The sequence below is a fragment of the Chiloscyllium plagiosum genome, chromosome 10 (assembly GCF_004010195.1).
Source record: "Chiloscyllium plagiosum isolate BGI_BamShark_2017 chromosome 10, ASM401019v2, whole genome shotgun sequence".
Taxonomy (NCBI): domain Eukaryota; kingdom Metazoa; phylum Chordata; class Chondrichthyes; order Orectolobiformes; family Hemiscylliidae; genus Chiloscyllium; species Chiloscyllium plagiosum.
Genome location: NC_057719.1, coordinates 80,474,776 through 80,497,084, shown reverse-complemented (window position 1 = coordinate 80,497,084; position 22,309 = coordinate 80,474,776).

Sequence of the window (22,309 nt, the reverse complement as noted above, 5' to 3'; positions counted from 1 at the left end):
GAAGGACTGAATGGCCTATTTTTGCCCCAAGTTTCACCAATACAGAGCTCTGGACAGCCAATTCAGTCCTTCAGAAGTGCGGTCACATTGTAGTGTTGGGAAGTGTAGCAGTAAATTCAGGACGTCTCAAAATACTCCATAGCCAATTAATGAATTTTCAAATCTCACAACAATTGTCATATCAAAGGCTATAAATGTCAATTTGTTTCAAACTATGTACTGTATTTACCAGAATGGTTCTAAAGTGATTTGTTTTTATTCATTGAGTATAAGGATAGGCAGGTTATGCTGCAGCTTTACAGAACTTTCATTAGGCCACACTGGGAATATTGCGTACAGTTCTGGTCACCACATTCTCAGAAGAAGGGTGAATCTTTGGGGAGGGAACAGAAAAGGTTTACCAGGATGTTGCCTGATATGGGGGATTTTAGCTGTGAGGAAAGGTTGAATAGAGTTGATTTGTTTTCACTGGAATGCAGGAAGCCGATGGGCGACCTGGTCAAACTTTATAAGATTGTGAATGGCATGGATAGAGTGGAAAGTATGAGGCTTTTTCTCAAGGTCGAAGGGTCAATTGCTAGGGGACACGAGTTCAAGAAAATTCCACATTTCAATGACATCCTTCCCTGACAGCCTATGCTCCCAATTTATGCTCCTCAGATCCTGTCTTGCAGCATCGTATTTACCCTTCCCCCAATTGTAAAACCTACCCTGTTGCATGCACCTATCTCTCTCCATAACCAAGGTGAAAGTCACAGAATTGTGGTCACCATCACCAAAATGCTCACCCACTAACAAGCCCATCACTTGTCCTGGTTCGTTACCGAGTACCAAATCCAATATGGCCTCCCCTCTGGTCGGACTATCTACATACTGAGTTAGAAGAGCTTCCTGGACACATTGCATGCATTACCCATTGATAGATCCAAGATGGCTTGCTGCCTGGTCAGCTCCATAACATATTGCTCAAGGAAACTATCCCTAATGTACCCTATGAATTAGTTTTCATAGATACCCTTCCTAATTTGATTAACCTAGTTGTCATGGAGATTAATGTCACTCATAATATCCTGAACCTAGACACCAGGCAATGCAGCCTTCAGCGCCCTTAGTCCTGGCAGTGAGAACAGTGTTTGTTCCCTGACTATACTAGCCCCAATTACAATTACAATTCTCTTTTTTCCCTGTACAATTCCGATTCTCTTTTTTCCGTGGTACTCCCTGTACCACGGTGCTATGGTCAGTTTGCTCATCCTGCCTCTCGCCCCTGCTCTCAACCAAACAGAAATCCTTTAGAAGGGCTCAAGGCTATCGCATCTTCAGCACTGCCTCCTGGATCTCTACCTGCCTCACTCATAGTCAAACCCTCCTGTCCCTGACCAGTGCCATTTGTAAGGCATGGCCCATCTCATTGCAAAGAACTGGTTTTGTTTCTTGCACTGTGAGCATGACTGACCCACCCAGCTTCAGCAGGGCTCATCATTGCCATTGTCGTAGCTGACCTAAGGAGTGGGCAGCCATTCTCTCCTGGTAACTAGCAAGATGGCAGTGGTATCAAAGGTGTAGGCTCCAGGGAGCCACAGGGAGGAGGGCGGTGGGGGAGACTGTGTGAGATCTCTCCGTTGTCCACCCACAAGTGCATCATTGTCATTTGTGGCTGATCACAGCTCTTCATGTCCTTCCCTGTGTCAGTGCCCTAGCCTGGGATGGAGGATTCGGTGACTAACCCCGATGCAGCAGAGTCTATCAAGAGAATAGGAAGTCAACCCATCAGTTCTTCGAGGTTTGATTTGGGTACGTTGGGAGCGAGCATGACTCCTACATCCTGGAGAATCTGCTGAAGGGATAGATGCCTCACAAGCAAGATTACTGAGGACAAGTGACACCTTCTGTGACCATGGCCAGATGACCCCATTATGCAACTGAGGCCAAATGCAGATGCAATGCAGCCCATTCTTAAGCTGGGATTGTGGTAGAGCAGTCAATGGGTCTCCTGAAAGTAACTTGTCTGACTTGCTTATTCTTAAATCTCGGCCAGATTGAAATCCAAATTTTCCACGTAATTTTCTGTTCAACTCCTGGCTGCTGTCAAAGTTATAGCTTTGAGGGCTGAATCTTACAATACTTAGGATACGACCAGTCTAGGAGAGCTTTTCATGGCATTCCTGCCCAGGCCTAGCAGGCTGTGCTCCGCACAACCAAAGCAAGCCAAGACGGGAACTCTTGGATACTGAGGAGTGGCCGCAGTCTCCCAAGGAGGATATCATCCTCTTGGTGATAGAGTGCTCCAGCATCAGGACTAACAAACCAATCAGAGCTCAACTGACATCAGGTTCCAGTAGATAAGAGCTGAGAGCAGTGATGACTCAGTACCCACAAGATACTTGTTGCACAGCATGTCAACAGTTTGTCTGCATGCCGGGGAGCATGATTGTTTGAGTGATGCCTCTTTTATGCATCCTTTGGATAAAAGCTAATATTTTTACATGATTTGCAGTCTTCTCTGTCCATTAAAGCTCTACAATGAACAACAATAAGGTGCTAGCCTATAGTGAGAGTGGGTCGTAAGATGGAATGGAGTTATGGACAGTGAATTGTGTTTCCTGGTGGTTATCCAGTGATCGAAGTTGGAATGTGCTGTTATATGTTCAGGGAAGTGTCAACCTTTTTAAAAAATCATTCATGGAATGAAGGCATCATTGGCTAGGCCAGCGTTTATTGCCTAGAGGGTCTGGAGTCACATGTAGGCCAGACCAAGTAAGGATTCCTCCTCTAAAGGGTGTTAGTGAACCAGATGGGATTTTCCTGACAATCAGCAACGGATTTAGAGTCATCGCTTGACTCTTCATTCCAGATTTTTTAAAAAGTTGAACTCAAACTCCATTATCTGCCATGACAGGAGATTCAAACTCGGATCTCCGGGACATTACCTGGGTCTCTGGATTAACAGTCCATCGATATTACGACTAGGCCATCTCCTCCCCCTAATTCCATGAGAGGCGCTGGTATTTGGCTGCTGTACCACTACATTGACAGAGAAGGGCAACTCTGGATTGCCAACATTTGACTGTCTGGATTGCTGGACCTCCAAGTTGGTGCCAACACCAAGGATGCCAGTCTATTCTGGGATTCTCAGCAGGAGTGAGTTACAGTGAATGATGGAATCCAGCTAGCATTGGGTGGTGGTAGGTGGCGGAGAGTGTGCCAGGGGCTGGGGTAATTAGTCAATGAGGCGGCTTTGTGGATGATAGCAAGAGGAAACTCACTCATCCTGACAGATAGGAATCTTTACAAAAATGGTGCTCAGCTGAAGTATCATAAGATTCAGCTCTTGGAGGCTGTAACTTATGATCAGAATTTAATGGGTGCAATGGAGGACAGGTTCACTAAATAGAGTGCCAACAGCAAACTCACTGGCGGCCATTTTGTGACTGCCATTGGGACCCCTGGAGAGGGAATGTCCCATAGGAATTCCTCCTGCAAGACGGATGTCCGGCCTCCAAGTGTCCGGACAGTGCTACCTGGAGCGATGGGCATTGTCGGTACCCAATCATGCAAGTTTTCTAGCCGCGCAATTTCCCGAAGTCGACAATCAGTGAGGAAGCACGAGGGCAATGAGATCGACTACCAGAGATTCTGCTACGTACGCGTCGGAGACCATGATCCTAGAGCAACCTTTTTTTTGTCTAATTACTGCTTCCTTTTGCCTTACACCATCGCTCCTCATGCCATTGATGAACTCCTGCCCTCTCATCTGTCACTGACTGTGCCTTTTTTTATTCATCCTCCCCTCTCTTCCTGCCTCTGCACTTGCTGTAGAATTGCTACTTCTCTGACTTTCTACAGTTCTGAATAATCCATTCGATTTATCTCCCCACAGGTGCTGATTCCTTTCCTGCTTTTTAATACAGGTTTCGTTTTATGTTAGACAGTTGGAGAAACTCCCGGGACATCAATTTTTTATTCGTTTTGCTATGGGGTGAACACATCAAAAGTGTTACAAAATATTTCTCAACTTGAGTTCACTCAGTCACTAAGGCTTTGTTGAAGAGACAATGCAGTGAATTTTATGTTTCTTTTGTTCAGCCGGAGATGTGGACAGTGGGGGGGGGGGGGTTGGGGGAGGTTCCCCATGAGGCCTCACGGATTTTCCTGCCCTATCTTACCAAACCCGCTCCGTTAATTACAAGCCACAGATCTATGGCATTCCCCGTGTCTGATCTGCATGCCATCCTTACCATTCTCCAGAACAATTCGCTACTCAGCGGAGATGTGCAACAAGACCCATCATCCCTGGTGCCACTGCCCCCCCACCCCTTGCCACCGTGAAAAGGCTGTTGGACTCATGGTCGAGAGCACACTGGCATCCAGAAGCTGCCCTGCCCTCAGTCAAGGGCAGAGTCGGAACATGGCTGAGGAGGGGCAAGTTGACATCGCAATTCTCTGACCGGGACACAGTGCCCTCTTCCTGGAGGTCAGCGGGGATTGTTTGTCCACTGGACGGTGCCAGCCCAGCCTGAGGGGTGCCATCTGGATTGGTGGCATGGAGAGATGTCGAATGGCCTTCTCCTCTCTGCCAGGGTAAAAGCCACACTCGTCTCTCTGCCACCTCACCCTCACTTCATCTCTGTCACTACATGCACCCCACCCCATGCCCCCATTGCCACCAAGATCTCTACCACTCTCACTGCCATGCCTTCCCTCAGTCGCTCTCACCTACACTGCATGCCCTCCACTCCTGCCTCCTCACATCCTTGGAACACCTCATCGCCTTTCCCCCATACGCACCAAGACTAAATCCATACCGCCTACTGTCATCTCACACAATCCCTCCCTTCAACACCTTCCCCCTCTCCTGCTTTCTGTTGATACAGGTCAAGGCATCTTCATGCCTGATTCAGATCCTCATCATTACTCCCCCCCACCTTCCCAAAGCACAGGGACAGTCCTGGATCTTCTGGGAGCTGACCAGGGATGCAGAAACCTCCAGGTCCTGCCACTCCCCACGCCACTGCCACTCTGCTTTTGACGACGCTGTCAGTGTCTGCCATGACCTTATAGAATGGTGGAGCAGGGTCGAAGGGCCAAATGACCTACTCTTGTTCTTTGTCATCCATCCCTTCTAACCACTGGCTGCAAGGCTGTCTGTCTCTTGTGTCTTGCAGGTAAATCAACATCCCCTTCGCCCACGGACAATGCACTTCTCTAGACTTGGTTTGTAACATTATGTTAGAGCATAGAACATAGAACTGTATGGCACAGGAACGGACAGGATGTTGTACCGAACATGACGCCAAATTAAATTAATCCCTTCTGCCTGCTCTTGGTCCATATCCCTCCATTGCTTGCATACTCATGTGCTTATCTAAAAGCCCCTTAAATGCCCCATCGTAACTGCCTCCACCACCACCCCTGGCAGCCTATTCCTCACTCCTACCACTCTCTGTGTAAACAATTTACCCCTCACATCTCCTTTGAACATTCATCCTCTTACCTTGTCCCCTAGGACAAGGTCTGGGAAAAAAAATTCTGTCAACCCTATCTACGCATCTCATCATTTTACAGACTTCTATCAAGTCTCCCCTCAGCCTCCTGCTGCTCCAGAGAAAACAACCTGAGTTTTTCTAGCCTCTCCTTATGGCTGATCCCCTCTGATCTAGGCAGCATCCTGGTAAACCTCATTTTCACCCACTCCAAAGCCTCCACATCCTTCCTGTAATGCGGTGACCAGAATTGCACGCAGTATTCGAAGTGTGGCTGAAGTAAAGTCTTGGAAAGCTACAAAAAAACGTTGTGCTGACCTCTTGCCTTCCATCCGAGAGAATGGCCACGTCAGGCCGGTCTCAGTGATATGCAGAAGGTGTGAATGAGTGAATGGAGTGAGATTAGATTAGATTAAATTACTTACAGTGTGGAAACGGGCCCTTCGGCCCAACAAGTCCACACTGATCCTCCGAAGAGCAACCCACCCAGACCCATTCCCCTACATTTACCCCTTCACCTAATACTATGTTGAACACGATCAGAGAACGGTTGAACAATACCAAGTGCTGAATCTTACAATATTTTGACAACTTGTTATTTTAGCGGGTTTCATGGAGAGTTCCCCCCCCCCTCAAGGCCCAGTGAGTTTTCTCGCAAAGACTTGTCTTGTTAACTACCTGCCCCTAGGGCTCCCCTTCCATCCCTGTTGTGAGAATGGCTCTTCCGGTCATTGTGGCTGGGAGAACTCACTACTGGCTTCTTATCATTGAGTGGACTGGCATTACGGGCCATCTTTAAAACACTATTGTGCACACTGACACTTTGGAGCTGCCCTGGATGGTGGGCATGCTGTTATGGTGTAGTGTAGGCCATTCTGTTCCCCCAGGACTACCAGAGGAGGCAACCACCCCAGAACCTGGAAGCCTGGTCTGAGCTCCCTACCTGGGTCAATACAGGTTCAACTCTCAGCAGAATGCCCAGTAAATTTGGAAATTCAACGCTCCGCGTGGATAAGTGCCACCATCCTTTCTATCGCCTCACACTCGTTATCACACCTACCTCCCATCAAGGCTCATTTCCCGTCCCTCTCATGGTTTCCTCCATCACTCACTCTGACCCACCCCAACCCGACTGCCCCAGCATGGTCTTTGTATTGCCATCTCACTCACTCACTCGTGACTCCTCACCCATTTCCCCCACCAGCACCAAGACTTGCACCACCCATCTTCATTTCAATCAATCCCTCTCTTTCCCTCATTCCAGGAGCGAATTGCCCCATTAACAGCCAAAAGAGCATGGATAGATGGTGGGAATCCTGACATCCATTTCCTCATCCCCTTATAAGGTGCTGTCCTACCAACAGAGCAAGATGCCACATTCCTTGCAATGTGCTTCTAACATTGACTCCAATTGTCAATGGAGTTTACATCAATCAGAACTTATAGCCTTTAGCTGTAACACCTCCTCTCTCTTTTGTATCTTCCACTGTCTCGGTGGGCAAAAGGGTCTCACTAGCACACATCCCCTCCTCCACCCACAGATCCCTCAGGGGATGCACTGCCAAAGCTACCTCCATCACCTCAGATACCGACACCACAGTGGATACTATATTTAGATTTAAGGTGGTAGCACATGCAGGTCAGCACTTCACTGCCACATCTCTGCAGCTGGCCCAGGAATAAATGCCCCAGGTCGCTGGCACTCAGAGGACTGCCAGAGACTAGGTACCTGCTCAGCCCCAAGCAGGCGAGGAGCCCGTGGTATCTTTAATCAGGGACGCACACACACACAGACAGGCAGCTTTGTGGAGAGCAATGGCCATTCCAGTGCAGCAGCTGTGGGAGGGTAACAATGCCCGAGGGCCTGCGTCTCAGGCGTGTGAACATCTGGCTGCCTCCATCAACAGGTTGGTCCAGCACCCTCAGGGTCTGCTGTGATAACATTAGGGTTAAGGTGTTAGCATGAGGGTTTTGGTCCGGGATAGGGTTCGGGTTAGTATTAGGTTTAGTGTTAGGGTTAGCGTTCGGGTTTGTGTTAGGATTAGATTTAGGGTTGTTGTTAGGGTTCGTGTTAGGGTAGCAAGGCAGGTAGACAATGTGGTGAAGAAGTCACATTGGGATTCTGGCCTTTATTAGTCTAGCACACAAGAGCAAGGAGATTCTGCTGGAAATATATGGTTAGGTTACAACTAGAGTTCTACATGCAGTTCTGGACAGCACATTTTAGGAAGGCAATTATTGTACTGGAGAGGGTGTAGGGTGTATGCAGCTGACACGTGGTACAGGGTTGAGTTTGATTGGACAATGTGCCATACATTAACATGGTAAAAACAATGACTGCAGATGCTGGAAACCAGATTCTGGATTAGTGGTGCTGGAAGAGCACAGCAATTCAGGCAGCATCCGAGGACAGGCAAAATCCGAGGACCACATTAACATGTCCACTCCCTCAACTGCAAGCTGTCTGGCTTCATGTCGGCACTAAACAGCAAGACAAGACAACAAAACTGGAAGCTGTTAAACTCTGGGCGGGGTGCGCAAAGCTGCAAAGACAAGGAGGCTGTGAGAAACCAGGTTGACACAAAGTTAGCAGCCGGGCCTGGTGCAGTCTGTGAGCTGGATGCCAGCCCCTGTATGCACAGTGTCCTTGCTGCAGCATTACAATGAGAGATGTTGCTGCGTTCTGAATTACAGCTTCGCGGTACAGCAGCGTATCACAATGGTGATGTATCACAATGGCACAGCGAGGCTGGCACATGGCAGTTGCCAGTGTCTGAGGGCAAGGGGTGCATGCGGGCGTAGTCCTAGAGACATTGATGCCAGGTGTCCAAGATGCAGGTCCAGCTGAGCAAGTGGCAAGCAGTACCTTTCACGTCAGGAACTGCTGGTGGTTAGTTCCTATCCACTGCGTGGTTCAATAGGACTGTGCATATTAATGAGGTAAGGTTCAGTGTTAATGAGGATAATCATGAGAAATCATTTGTTAATTGGCATCTCACCACTCCTGAGTGAGAATCTCATATCAATGCCTGGAGCTATGTTGGAAAGTGCAGATAGTTGTTCCTGATGTTGGGCTGGGTCTGGCTGACTTCTCTTGCCCAAAGTTCCCACTGTATGCCATGTCATTCAGGGCCTGGTAGGATTCTGCTTTGAGGCACACATGGGCCACTTCAAAGCTTAAAGGTAGTTTTGGTCTTCCCAGCATTTAATAGCACTTAATAGCATGGAATTGTGGATCATTCTAGACTGGTTGTCAGACGAGCAGTCGATAACCACAAAATATTGAGGGATTCAACTGTGGTGCTGGTGTGGAACAGATATCATCACATCTTTGGAAGCTGATGAATTTTTGGGTGCTGCTACCTAGGATGCTAGGTTTGACTCGTGTTGAGTTTTTATTCTGCAGGGCATTATGCTGTAAGTCTAGATTAGAGTGGTGCTGGAAAACCACAGCAGTTCAGGCAGCATCCGAGGAGCAGTAAAATCGACGTTTCGGGCAAAAGCCCTTCATTATGCTGTAAGGCCTTGTGAATTGCTTTGCTGTACTTTACCAAATACCCCTCACTCATTACTTACTACATCCATATGGAGTCTCTCACATTTGATTTCCACCCTATTTTATCTCACACTTTTCAAACAGCAAGCCGCCACTCAGCAGTAATCCTAGAATTATCTCTTTGAATCCACATCATCTTCAAAAGCCCATTGTGCACAGGATACATCCTGGTCACTCCAGATCTGCCCTGCACAGTTCCTGATATTTGCCCCAGACATGATAAACGGGGATAGATCTTTATTGAGAATTATAAAATGCTTTCTTAAATGTTTGCCATTACTTTTCAATCCTCTTAATTTTTAATCTATTTCTTGAGTCCGATTTAATCGAATCGGTTATCCTGCCTTTTTAATTGACTTTACTTAAATTTAAGACACTAGTTCCTCATCCGAGACTCTCATCATTAAACAGAATGGGCACTTTTGTCATGTTGTGATCATCCTCTCCCAGAGGCTCCTTTACTGTGAGAGTCTGAACAATTCTGTCATGTTTCATGTTACCAAACGTAAAACAGCCAATTCCTTGGTTGGTTCCAGAACACATTATTGTATTAAACTGCCTCAAATACACGATGGGAGCTCATCCTGAAGATCATTTTGGCCAATTTGAATTATCCAAACTATACTAAGCTTAACATTGTCTACAATTATTGTGCTTCTTGCTTACAAGCCCCCCTTATTTCTTAATACTTACTTTGTCCTGAAGTGTAGCTATTGTTCGGGAGGCTCTAAACATCAGTGATTTCTTTGCTTTGATATGCCTTATCTCTTCAAACTGATGCTGCATCTTGATGTTCTGAGTCAAGATCATCTCTCATGACTGTACTGATCTCACCCTTTATTAACAGAGCTGTACCACCTCCGTTTCATTTCATCCCATGTGTCTGAGATGTCAAATGCCATTGAATATTCAAGCTACAGTTTTCGTAGAATTACCGAATCCTGAAGTGTGGAAGCAGACATCCAGCCCGTCGCGTCCGCACTGACCCACTGAAGAGCATCCCATCCCGACGCACCCCCTACCCTATCCCTGTAGCCTGCATTCCCCATGGCTAATCCGCCTAACCTGCTCATTCCTGGATACTATGGGCAATTTAGCATGGCCAATCTACCTAACCTGCATATCTTTAGACTGTGGGAGGAAACCGGAGCACACGGAGGAAACCACACAGACACGGGGAGAATGTGCAAACTCCACACAGACAGTCCGAGGCTAGAATCGAACCTGGGACCCTGATGCTGTGAGGTAGCAGTGCTAACCACTGAGCCACCATGCTGCCCTTTTGGGCATCTTGCAACCAAATCTCTGTAATGACATTCACATCCTAACTATTGAGTTCTATTAGTTACAAATGATGCGTGTGCTAATTTTACTCTGTTTATCAATCTTCCTGTGACTGATCTTAGCTTTGCCAGAGCTTTGTTTGTGTGCTTTATCATATTCTGGTCATCATTGTCTACAATATATGACCACCCAAAACTATTGCCTTATCCCTTTCTTTAACTTTCTAAATTCCTCCCACCTGAATACTAAATTCAACTGTTCTGTTCAAAGCTCCCTGCCACAGTCTGAGCTATTTGACTCACCAGGACACTGGTCCCAATATGATTCAAACAGAGTCTCTCTTAATAGTAGAGCTATTACCTGAGTATTGGTACCAAGGCCCCATGAACTGAAAACAATTTCTCCCACACAACTTTTGAGCTATAAGTTCAATTTTCTAATCATATTTGCGCTATGACAATTTGCGCTTGACTCCAGTAGTAACCTGGAGATGATTACCTTTGTAATTCTGCTTTTTAATTCAATCTCTCGTTGCTCATCCTCTCCACGTTACTGGTACCCATGTCAACGCAGATTACTTCCCTTCCATTTCACCAGCCTAAGTCCTCTTGACTCTTATTTCCCTTCTCATAGTTTAAAATAATTCCACATTTTGTGTCATCTGCGAACAGCATAAACAGGCTTAATTAAGAAAGAACTGAAGGATTTATTCATAATCTTTGATGAGGAGAATTAGAATTAGATTTTATTGTTAGGTGTACTCAAGTCTAGGAATACATGAGTGTGCAGTGAACAGTGAATAAATTTGCCATTCTCTGGCGCTATCCTGGTTATAAAACTAGAATGAAGAAAATACAACAGCAGAAATAAAAGAAAACCAAACGATAATAAAAACATCCAGTTATTAAAGTCTAAGTCTTATCTCCACAAAGATGTTTGGCACCATCATTGCAGGCATACAGGCCTAGCCACAGCCTGAAGTCTCAGTCAGCCTGCGAGTCTCACATCGATCACCATGAGGAGCTTTGCTCTTGCTGCTGCTTGAGGAGGAGTGGAAGAGTATTTGTGTTGGACATGAACATTGACCCATTGAGGCATGTGATCTGTTTCCGTGAGGTGGATGTTATGTAATTCCGCTCACTGACTTCCAAAGTGCACCTCAATCCTGCTCCACTTTACTTCACTTTACCAGGTGCACCACAAATTGAGTCGGAGTGCACTCTGTAGAGGATAAAATATGATCCACCTCACCCTCTTTCTGTCCCACTTGGAAGTTACCATTGGCTAGATTCATAAAATGCAAGTTTTGTGCTGTGCTAATTCTGTTAAGGAGGAAATTATCATCCCATAAAATGTTGCTGTTTTGTGCAGAATAATTCATTCAAAGCCCAGTACAGAGGATGGAAAATCAGTAGAGAATTTGCATTCATGCGAACACTACAATATAAAATAAATTCTGTTGAGGCCATGTATGGTCCCGCTTATGAATCCACCGCTGCTGTACTGAATAAAAGGAAGGAGCCAGTGGCAAGTGTAAGTATTCAGCAAATAATGTGTCTGCACTGATCAACGAGATTACCCTTTCACTTGGACGCTGGCATTCAGAGAACAAGCAGCCTACAGATTATGTGACATTTTAAAAATGATTTATTCACAGCCTTCTGCATTCTTCTGTGTGCAGAAGGTATGAATGGCGCATTGCACTTCCGGGATAATAACTGCGACAGATTTTCGAACTGATAGGTTTTTGTTAGTTATGATGGAGTGAGATACAGATCAGCCATGATTTAATTGAAAGGCAGAAAGGGCCCAAAGGATTGGTCATGAAAACATTGCTAAATTCAATGAGTTTTTGGTTCTTGCAGTGTACCATAAAAGGCTTGAGGAAACTAAATCTCCCAATGGCATGCAACATCTGTGTCAAACTGCAGTGTGGCAGTGGGGAGAATTAGTGGGCTGTGTACATTCTATGACACTAAGGTAGATGTCTGTCACAGGCCTAATAAATGCTTAACAAATAATGAACAGATAGTAACTGCTGCTGGAAATTGGAAATCCTATTTCTTTCCCCTGGCAGTGATGCGATTAGTTATCACAAACTCCGTGTCTGTAGGAGATGCTTGTACAAGATAGAAAGCTGCCTTGTTCAGCGTTATTGATTCTACACAAGGAAATGAAGCTCACCTCAAGGAGAACCTGTGTTTATGCTGCTGTTCACATTGGAAGGTCAATGAAAACCATCATTTCTTTCTCTACTTGCTAGTCACAGAATTGGTCCCCACGGCTCCGGTATTTACAGGACTAGGGTTAGGAAGATCTTGGTGGGGTTCGGCTCTGTTTGTAACATTGTGATGCGTAACGCCTGTTGGAGTTTCACTGGCATTTTACAGAGTGGACAGACCGTGCATCAGTCAGCATGCCACACTGATTTAATACAGAACAACCCTTTGGAAATTTTGGAACTTGCTATTAATGGCCTATCTTAAACATACAAGGTATCAAGACATCACCGACCTTTTTTTAATTCACTCATGAGACATGGGCATTTGCTGGCTGGGTCGGCCCCACCTGTAGTTTCCCTTAAGAAGGAGCTGCCTTCTTGAATCAAAGCTTGTATCAAAGCTTGAAGTTTGCTTCAATAAACGAATGAGTAAAATTTCAGTCACTGCATTAAGGAATGAAGTTTGATTCGTTGAATGAATGAGTGAAGCTCATTTCATTGAATCAATGAATGAAGTTTAATTTGTTAAATGAATGAGTTAAGTTTCAGGATTGAATAAATGTAGGTTGACCCTCAATGCCACTGGGAATTCCAGGATGTTGACCCAGACTCAGGTGAAGCGGTTTTGACTGCCGGTTTGCCATTGCAGAGTTAGTGGGAGTGCTGTGTTGTTGGAGGAACTAACCAATGTTCTTTCGATCAGAAGGAAAAGCTGTTGGATTTTTGCATGATCTCCAAGGAATGCCAATTGGTCCCAGTTGTGGGCTGATATAGTCACAGTTCCTCCTGAACTGCACCATGACAGGGAGCTGATACAGAGGAAGGTGGTTCTGCAGCCACGCTATCTCAATGTTGGAGATGTGCTCAGACTGCAATAGGTTCCAGTCCCTGAGCATGCCCCCTTGTTGGACATGTATTGTCTAGTGAATATTGCTGACCTTTTTTCAGCCCAAGTTAGACATTGTCCAGATCTTGCTGTACATGGATGTGGGCTGCTTCAGTATATGAGGAGTCCCAAATAGTGCCGAACACTGTGCAAATATCCCCACTTCTGACCTTTTGATGGAGGGAAGGTCATCGGTGAAGCAGCTGAATGGTTGGACCTGGGACACTGCCTGGAGGATTTTCTACAGAGATGTCTGGTGCTGAGATGAATGGTCTCCGACAACCGCAGTCATCTTCCTTTGCACCAGGTATGACTAGTGGAGAGTTTTCCCTCTGACTCCCGTCGATTCCAGTTTTATCAGGTTCCTTCATGTCACACTTGATCAAATGTGGCCTTGGTATCAAGGCCTGTCATTCTGACTTCACCTCTTACCTTACCCCCTTATAGGTTCAAGGAAATGTTGTTTCAAATGACTATCCTGTATCACTAGCTGTATAACTCGTTATAACTATGAGTCTAAACACTCACGACCTTGCTGGTATGTGTTGGTCTGCTTAGTCCCAATCTATATCGAAGTTAAAATTTCCCATTTGAAGCACTCTGCCTATGTTGCAATGCTTTGTCAATCCTACCACTTATACAAGGTACCAATTCACAGCAACTTCTGGGAATGTATACACAATCCCTTTTCAATCACCAATTCTTTTCTATTTCATTAATGTATGCATAACCTCTTCTTATTGCTACCTATCTCCTCTCTTATTATAGATTTCATCCATAACCAATGAAGTCACTCCTTCCCCATACTCTACGCCATTGATCCCTTTTAATATTTGCACACCTCCATCTGATCTATTGTCTACCTTTTACATCGTCAAGAAGGAACCTGCCAATGTGATTTATTCCTTAATTCACAGTACCATATGAATATTGGATTATCTGATCTCAATGAAGTGGGGGAGGGGGTCTCAGGGAGGGAAGTTTGAGGGGAAAGGGTGTAGGTGGGAAGTTGAACTCATTTCTATGATTATGCATCAATGTGGTAAATATAACCAATGAATCCCTGGCTCTGAATGTCAGTCAGCAGATGCTGCTGCTGGATTATAGAACAATCATTTCAGACAAAATGCAGGCTCACATGAGATGCGCCCTGCAACTGAATTGCCTGTAAATTGCTTTTGCTGTCCAAGCTGCCTGATGAATAATTGAGTAATTAGAACAGGACGTCATTCAATTAATTCATACAGTGCAGAAGAAGGCCATTCTACCCACGGTGCTTGTGCTGGCTCTTTGAAACAACTATGCAGTTAATCCCAGTCTACATTCTCTACACTTTGCTTTGCTTTTCAAACATCCACCCAATTGAAAGTTAATATTGAAGCTACTCTTGTTCAAGCGGTGCATTTCTGATCATACCGCTCTGTTAAATATTGTCCCCACCTCCCCTTATAAACCTCAACCTATATCTTCTGGTTACCAACCCCTTGTCAATGGAAACATTTTCTCCTCTTCCATTCTATCTGAACCTTTCATGATTTTGCACAGTCCAGTTCAATTTCTCCATAAGCATCTCTGCTCATAAAATACCTGGGCCTCTAAGAATTCTCTTCTGTCAGTAAATTGCCACTCAATTGTTTATGGGATAGAACTAACAGCAAGATTAATTCTCAGAAGCTGCTGGAATTCTTCGATTCTTTCATTTTGCTGAGAGTCTTCAATTTGAGAAACCTTCTTTGAGCTTTCAGACATCAATCTCCCTCTTTTCCCATTTGACACCCTAGTGGTACAGAACAATCTATGGCCTCATGAATTAGAATTAGAATTAGGTTTTATTGTCATGTGTACTCAAGTATACAGGAGAACAGTGAAAAGTGGACAAAGGTGCCAAAATGCAAAGAGAGATTTTTTTTTAAAAAAAGAAGAAATAAAGAAGAAACAGCCAAAAGAAAAACATTCAGACCTTAAAGTCTTACCTCCCTGGGCCTAGTCCTGGCCTTGAGTTTCAGTCAGCGTCCTCCTGGGACTTGGTCCACTGAGCCTTTGCCAACACCAATGCCACTTCCAATTGCCGGGCAAACCGCCTGTCATGCCTCCACTGCTGTCACCGATTGTTGCTGCCGGCACTGCCCCACGTGCTTGGGAAACCGAGCCCCCTCCCGCCCTGCCGATAAAGGTGTCAGCAAGTCTTCACGAGCTCCTACTTCAACCACAGGAGGGAGGTGCAGATAAAAAAGGCACCAATGGATGCCGTGGTGACCACCTCCTTATTCAATACCGCAAGGGTAAATCACCAGAGGGTTTTGATCAAAGCTCAAAATTCAGAAAGCTGCCGGAAAGGGTTAAATATTACTTTCCGCAAGTAATTCTCCACTGTGTAAGCAAGCAGGCATTGGCTTTGTGCTCTTGGTGCATTTGTAACATGCAGAAAACTCAACTTCCCCAAACATGAGAGGGAATAATTGCATCAGCTTGTGCTTTTTTTGAAGAGGAGCTTGAAAGAGGCCTTCAGCCCTCGAGCTGTGTCTCCACGTGAGATTTGGTAGGGTTGACATAAATAAAATATTTCAATTCATGGAGTATTCAATGACCAGAAAACATAAACGTAAAACAGTCACGATTAAATCCAGTAAAGAATTCAGGAGGCAATTGATTGGTAAGCATGTTGAACTTTCTAGTACTTGGAATGGTGGAAGAAATTCTGCTGAAGAGGCAGCTAGTCAGTACATGAAGGAGAAAGGAATAGGTTACATTGATGTGAAGAATATGGGAGAAGGATTGTATGATGCATAAACACAGGCATTGACCAGGTGGGCAAAAAATCTGTCTAGGTGCTATAAATTCAACATAAACAGCGTGTAACATGAAACACATGAATGGTTTGTAAAACCTTTACAAGCTGAGTAATTATTAACTCCAAGAAGGGCTTATGCCCGAAACGTCGATTCTCCTGTTCCCTGGATGCTGCCTGACCTGCTGCGCTTTTTCAGCAACACATTTCCTGGCTGTTAAAGATGCCCATCAAAAAAGAATACTCAACTGAGAGGCAGAAAGTGAAAACACAATCAACGTGTTAACGTTCTGAATGTATCCGCCTTATCGGGGTTGTGAAGTGATAGATTGTACGATAGAAAGGAGAAACGGAAGGTCAGTGAGTGTTGGAGAGTGGAGGGGCAGTGTGCAGTTGGGTGGGTGGATGTTGAAGAGGTTTGGGATACCGATATTTCACTCTCAGGTGGTTGTGTGTTCATGACTCGTCCATGTGCATTTCAGTAGCATTTACATGGCTGACATTTGCAACATGACCTGGAATGCTTAACTTCATTAGACGGACCGGTTTGAACCAAAATGGGTGTCTACCTACACACCGTTACAGCAATAATACCGGATTGGTTCATTGTAGATAACTCCCGCAAGTGAATGTGGGAATTGGAATGTGCTTACCCGCACCCCTTCAATTTAGCATAATACAATAAATGTATAAACAATATTACTTGCTAATTATAATGACTGTTGTATGCAGCCAGCACTAGCCACACTGTTCATCAAACAGGGCCTCAAAATCATCTCTTGCAATAGCATGATATAAAATGAAACAGCAGTACTTAAAGGTAACCTTCATCGCTTAAAGGGGAGGAATATTGTGGCTGCAGGAGGTGCTGAGTTTATTGGAGATAAGATTGCAATAATTTATAAGACCATAAGTCTTGATTTGGTTTGATTTATTATTGTCGCATGTACCTAAGTACAGTGAAGAGTTTCGTTTTACGGGCAGTACAGACAGATCTTACCATACAAATGTGTTAGGGTAATAGAACAGAGCGAAGAATATAATGTTGCAGCTGCACAGAAGGTGCACAGGGAGTGAGATCAGCATTGAATGTACAATTTAAGAGGTCCATTCAGAAGTGTAATAACAGCAGGGAAGAAGCTGATCTTGAATCTATTCGTATGAGTATACAAGTCTTTATACCTTCTGCCAGACAGAAGAGGTTGCAAGAGAGCATAACCGGGATGGGAGGGGTTTTTGATTATTGCTTTCCTGAGGTAGAGGGAAGTATAGATGGAATCAATGGATGGAAGGCTGGTTTGTGTGTTGGACTGGGCTGTGTTCACAAATCTCTGTAGTTTCTTGCGGTCTTGGGCAGAGCAGTTGCCAAACCACTCTGTGATGCGGCGGACAGAATGCTTTCTATGGTGCATCTATAAAAATTTCAAATAAGCCTTTTGGACTACAGCCAGATATCATTTGATTTTTGACCTTGCCCAACCCAGTCCACATCATCTATAAAAATTGGTAAGAGCCCTTGTGGATATGCCAAATTTCCTTAGGCTCCTGAGGAAGTAGAGACATTGTTGTTCTTTCTTGACCATTTCTCGACATGGGTGGATGGACAGGTCGTTGGTGATCATCACTCCCATGGCTGATCTTATCTGATCATTCTCAGCTTGACTTTCCTGCCTTTTCCCCATTCCCTTGATTCCCTCACTGATTAAAAATCTATCTATCTCAGTCTTGAATGTACCCAGCCTCAACAGCCCTCTGTGGTAAAGAATTCTGCAAGATTCACTGCACTCTGAGAGAGGAAATTCCTCCTCATCTGTGTCTCAAAAGCAACTTCTTACTCTGAGATTATGCCCTTTAGTCTTGGACTCTCCCAATAAGGGAAAACGACCCTTCCACATCTACCTTGGCAAGTCACCTAAGAGCTCTGCCTGTTTCAAAAGGTTGCCTCTCATTTTTTAAAATTTGTATGAGTACATGCCCAATCTACTTAATCTCCCCTCATAAGATAGTCCCTCCATACCCATTATCAACCTGGATGCTTCCAATGCCAGTCAGTCTTTCCTTGGGTAATGTGCCCAAAACTGTTCACGATGTTCCAGCTGTGGTCTGACTAGTGCCTTTTACAGTTCTAGCAATTCCTCCCTTGTTTTCTGGTCCATTCCCTTCATAATAATGGACAACATTCCAGTAGCCTTTCCTATTACATCCTGAAAGTTGGCTGCTATGGTTTTGTGATTCATCGACGAGCACTCTCACATCCCTCTGCTCTGGAGGTTCCTGCAGTCTCTCTCTCTACGTTGAAGTAATATTCAGCTTTTCCTGCCAAGGTGCATAACCTCACCCTTTCACACTTTATATTCTATCTGTCAAATGTTTGACCATTCACTTAAAATGTTTGTGTTCCCTGCAGACTCATCGTGTCATCCTTGCCACTTGCCTTCCCACCTATTTTGTGCTATCAACAAACTTACGTTTACTTTCTTCATCCATCTCAGAGCACGCAGCAAGGTTTTCAGATGATATTCGGATGGATTTGGTGTAGGGAAGTGAAAAGGGGGAGAAGCTTTCTATATAGATATGGGGAACAAGTGGGAACTTGAATCTGGGCTCACTCAGAGTTAGGATAATGCTGTTATACTACAAGAGGCCCCACTATTCCTGAACTAACTTCCTCTCTTGTCACTGATTGGGAGCAAACAGACCATTGAAGAAGATTACAAACCAGGAATTAGTTCTACCTGAGGCAGATGCCTGTTCTTAGTTCTTCTTACTGCTGAAGTGTCGACATGTCCTTCATTATTTCATCAAAGCTCCTTAACAGAAACATTCAGTTGTGAACTTGAGTTGCTTAGACAATTTATTTTACCTTATTGACAATTCCAGTATTTGACACAGAACCAAGGGTTACTGCCTTGCTGAGAGATCCATACTAGCTTGATAAATATCAGTTAAAAAGGCATCCATTTCAGTAAGGTGGCAAGAAACAGATATACTTATAACTGAGCCAGAATTCTTAGTGGAGAAATATAGCCAAGCAACTCAGGTGAACTGACTGAATGGAATCCAGATGAGCGAGAAGTGTTCCCAATGGAACAGTAGCAAAGCAATCATGAACATAAAGAAACAACCTGAAAAACTAGTGAGACCGTGAGCACAGATACTTCAAAACATAGAAAATGAGTGTGGGAGTAGACCATTCAGTTGCTTGAACCTGCTCCGTCATTCTATGTGACTGATTATCGAGCTCAATACCCTAATCCCATCCTCCCCTATATCCCTTATTCCCTTTAGCTGCAAGAGCTATATTGACCTCCTTCTTAAATCCTCATATTGTTTTGGCTTCAAATACTTGCTGTGATAGTGAATTCCACAGGCTCACCACCCTCTAGGTAAAGAAGGTTCTCCTCATCTCACTCCTGAAAGGTCTACCCCTCATCATAAAACTATGACCTCAGGTTCTGGCCTCCCCCCACCATCAGAAACATGCCCCCCATACTCCATTCTTCTAAACCCCAGAGAATACAATCCTACCTCCACTGAATCTCTCCCCCTACATCAGTCCTGCCATCCCAGGAATCAGTTTGGTAAGTCTTTTCTGCACTCCCTCTCTAGCAAGAACTTCCTTCCTCAGACAAGGTGGCCACAACTGCATGCACTATTCCAGGTGTGGCCTCACCAATGTATAATTGCATCAAGACACCTTTGTTCCTGTAATCAAATCCTCTCGGTTTAAAGGACAACATACAGTTCGCTTTCTTTACTGCCTGCTGAACCTGCGCACTTACGTTCAGTCACTGGTATACTAAGATGCCTAGATCTCATTGAAAATTCCCTTCTCTCAATTTACAGCCATTCAAGTAATAATCTACTTTCCTATTCTTGCTACCAAAGTGGATAAACTCACATTTATCCATATTATATAGCATCTGCCAGGCATTTGGCCACACATTCAGCCTACCCAACTCACACTGCAACATCTTTACACCCTCCTCACAGCAGCTCACCCTTAATGACATCTGCAAATTTTGAGATATTACATTTAGTTCCCTCATCTAAATCATTAACATATATTGTGATGTTATAATATATAACATGGGATCATAGCACCGATCCTTGCGGTACCCCACTAGTCACAGCCTGCCATTCAAAAAAGACCCATTTATTCCTACTCTTTGTTTCCTGTCTGTGAACCAATTTTCTATCTCAATACACTATCCTCAATCCCGTTCAGTTTACACACTGATTTCTTGTCCGAGACTTTGTCAGAAGCCTTCTGAAAGTTCAAATAAACAACATCCACTGGCTCCCCTGATCAACTCTACTTGTTACATCCTTGATGCAGATTTGTCAAACATGATTTTCCTTTTGTAAATCCTTGCTGACTGTGTCTGATTCTATAACTGTTTTCTAAATGCTCTGCCATAAAATCTTTGATAATGTACTCTAGCATCTTCCTCATTACCAACTGGTCTATAATTCCCTGTTTTCTCTCTCCATGCCTTTTTAAATAGTGGGGTTACATTAATTACACTCCAATCTGTAGGAACTGTTCCAGTATCTAAAGACTCTTGGAAGATGACCACAAATGTATCCATTAGTCCAATGGGCCACCTCCTTAAGTACTCTGGGATGTAGATTATCAGGCCTTGGGGATTTATCAGCCTGCGGTCCCATCAATTTCTCCAACACCATTTCTCTACTAATACAAATTTGCTTCAATTCCTCCGTCTCACAATCTTGTGTTCCCCATTACTCCGGATGCATTATTTCTGTCCTCCTTTGTGAAATCAGAAGTGAAATTTAAACTTAGCTGGTCAAGCAATTCTTTATTCCCCATTATAATGTTCCCCATTTCTGACTGTAAGGGATGTACTTTAGTTTTTACCAATCTTTTTCTCTTTACGTAAGTGTAGACACTTTTACAGTCAGTTCTCATGTTCCCCACAAGCTTGCCCTCATACTGTACTTTCCCTTTTGTAATCAATCCCTTGGTCCTCCTTTGCTGACTTCTAAACTGTTCCCATTCTGCAGGTCTATTGTTTTTTTCTTGCAAGTTGCATGCCTCTTTTTTGCATCTGATACTATCACCAGCTTCCCTTGTAGGCCATGATTTGGCCACTGCTCGTTTTGCACTCTTGCCCCAGAGAGAAATAAATCATTGTTTTGCAGTTCATCCATTCACTCTTTGAATGTTTGCCATTGCCTATCCACTGACATTCTTTCAGTAACATATCCCAATGTATCACAGCCAACTCATGCCTCGGAGTTTTCCTTATTAAAATTCAGGACCTGAGTCTCAAAATCAGTTACCTCATTCTCCATCTTGTTGAAGAATTCTATCATACTGTGGTCGCTCATCTCTAAGGGGTCTTTCACAACAGCATTACCATTTATTCCTTTCCCATTGCATATGGTCAAGTCTAAGATGGCCTGTTCTCTAATTGGTTCATCAAGGTTTTGGTCCAGAAAACCATCCTGTAGACACTCTCGCAATTCTTCCTTAATGGTATTTTGATTTACCCAATCTAAACGCAGGTTACAATCACGCACCCCAATGATATTTGTCGCCCCTTGGTATTTTTTAATTCTATCCACACAGATTCTACATTGTCTGAGTTAAGAGCTTTTCTCAACATTGTGTGAACAATCCTCTTTAACCAGTAATTCAACTCCATTTTCTCTGTCCTTCCTGAATATTGAATATCCCTGATTTCCTTCCCTTGTCACCCTGCAACTATGTCTCTATAATCATACCTGTTTACATCTATTTGCATGATTATCTACTTTATTTCAAATGCTCCATGTGTTCAGGGAACAAACATGAAGGCTTTTCAACATTCCTTACCCCATTCCCAACATTTTTTTTAACAATGGCCTTGGTTTTTGATTCCTCTTCCTATCTTTTCTGTTATTTGCTTCCCTGTTTTTTGTTCTTGTCTTTGATTCCCTTTCCTCTGACTCCGTACCCCTGCCAATTTAGTTTAAAACCTCCCCAACCACTCTCTGGTTACTCGAGTCCCAGTCTGCCCTGGTGAACTCGGATTTCACCAGTTTCCTCATTTCCCCTCCCCCCACCTTGTCTCAGTCAAATCCA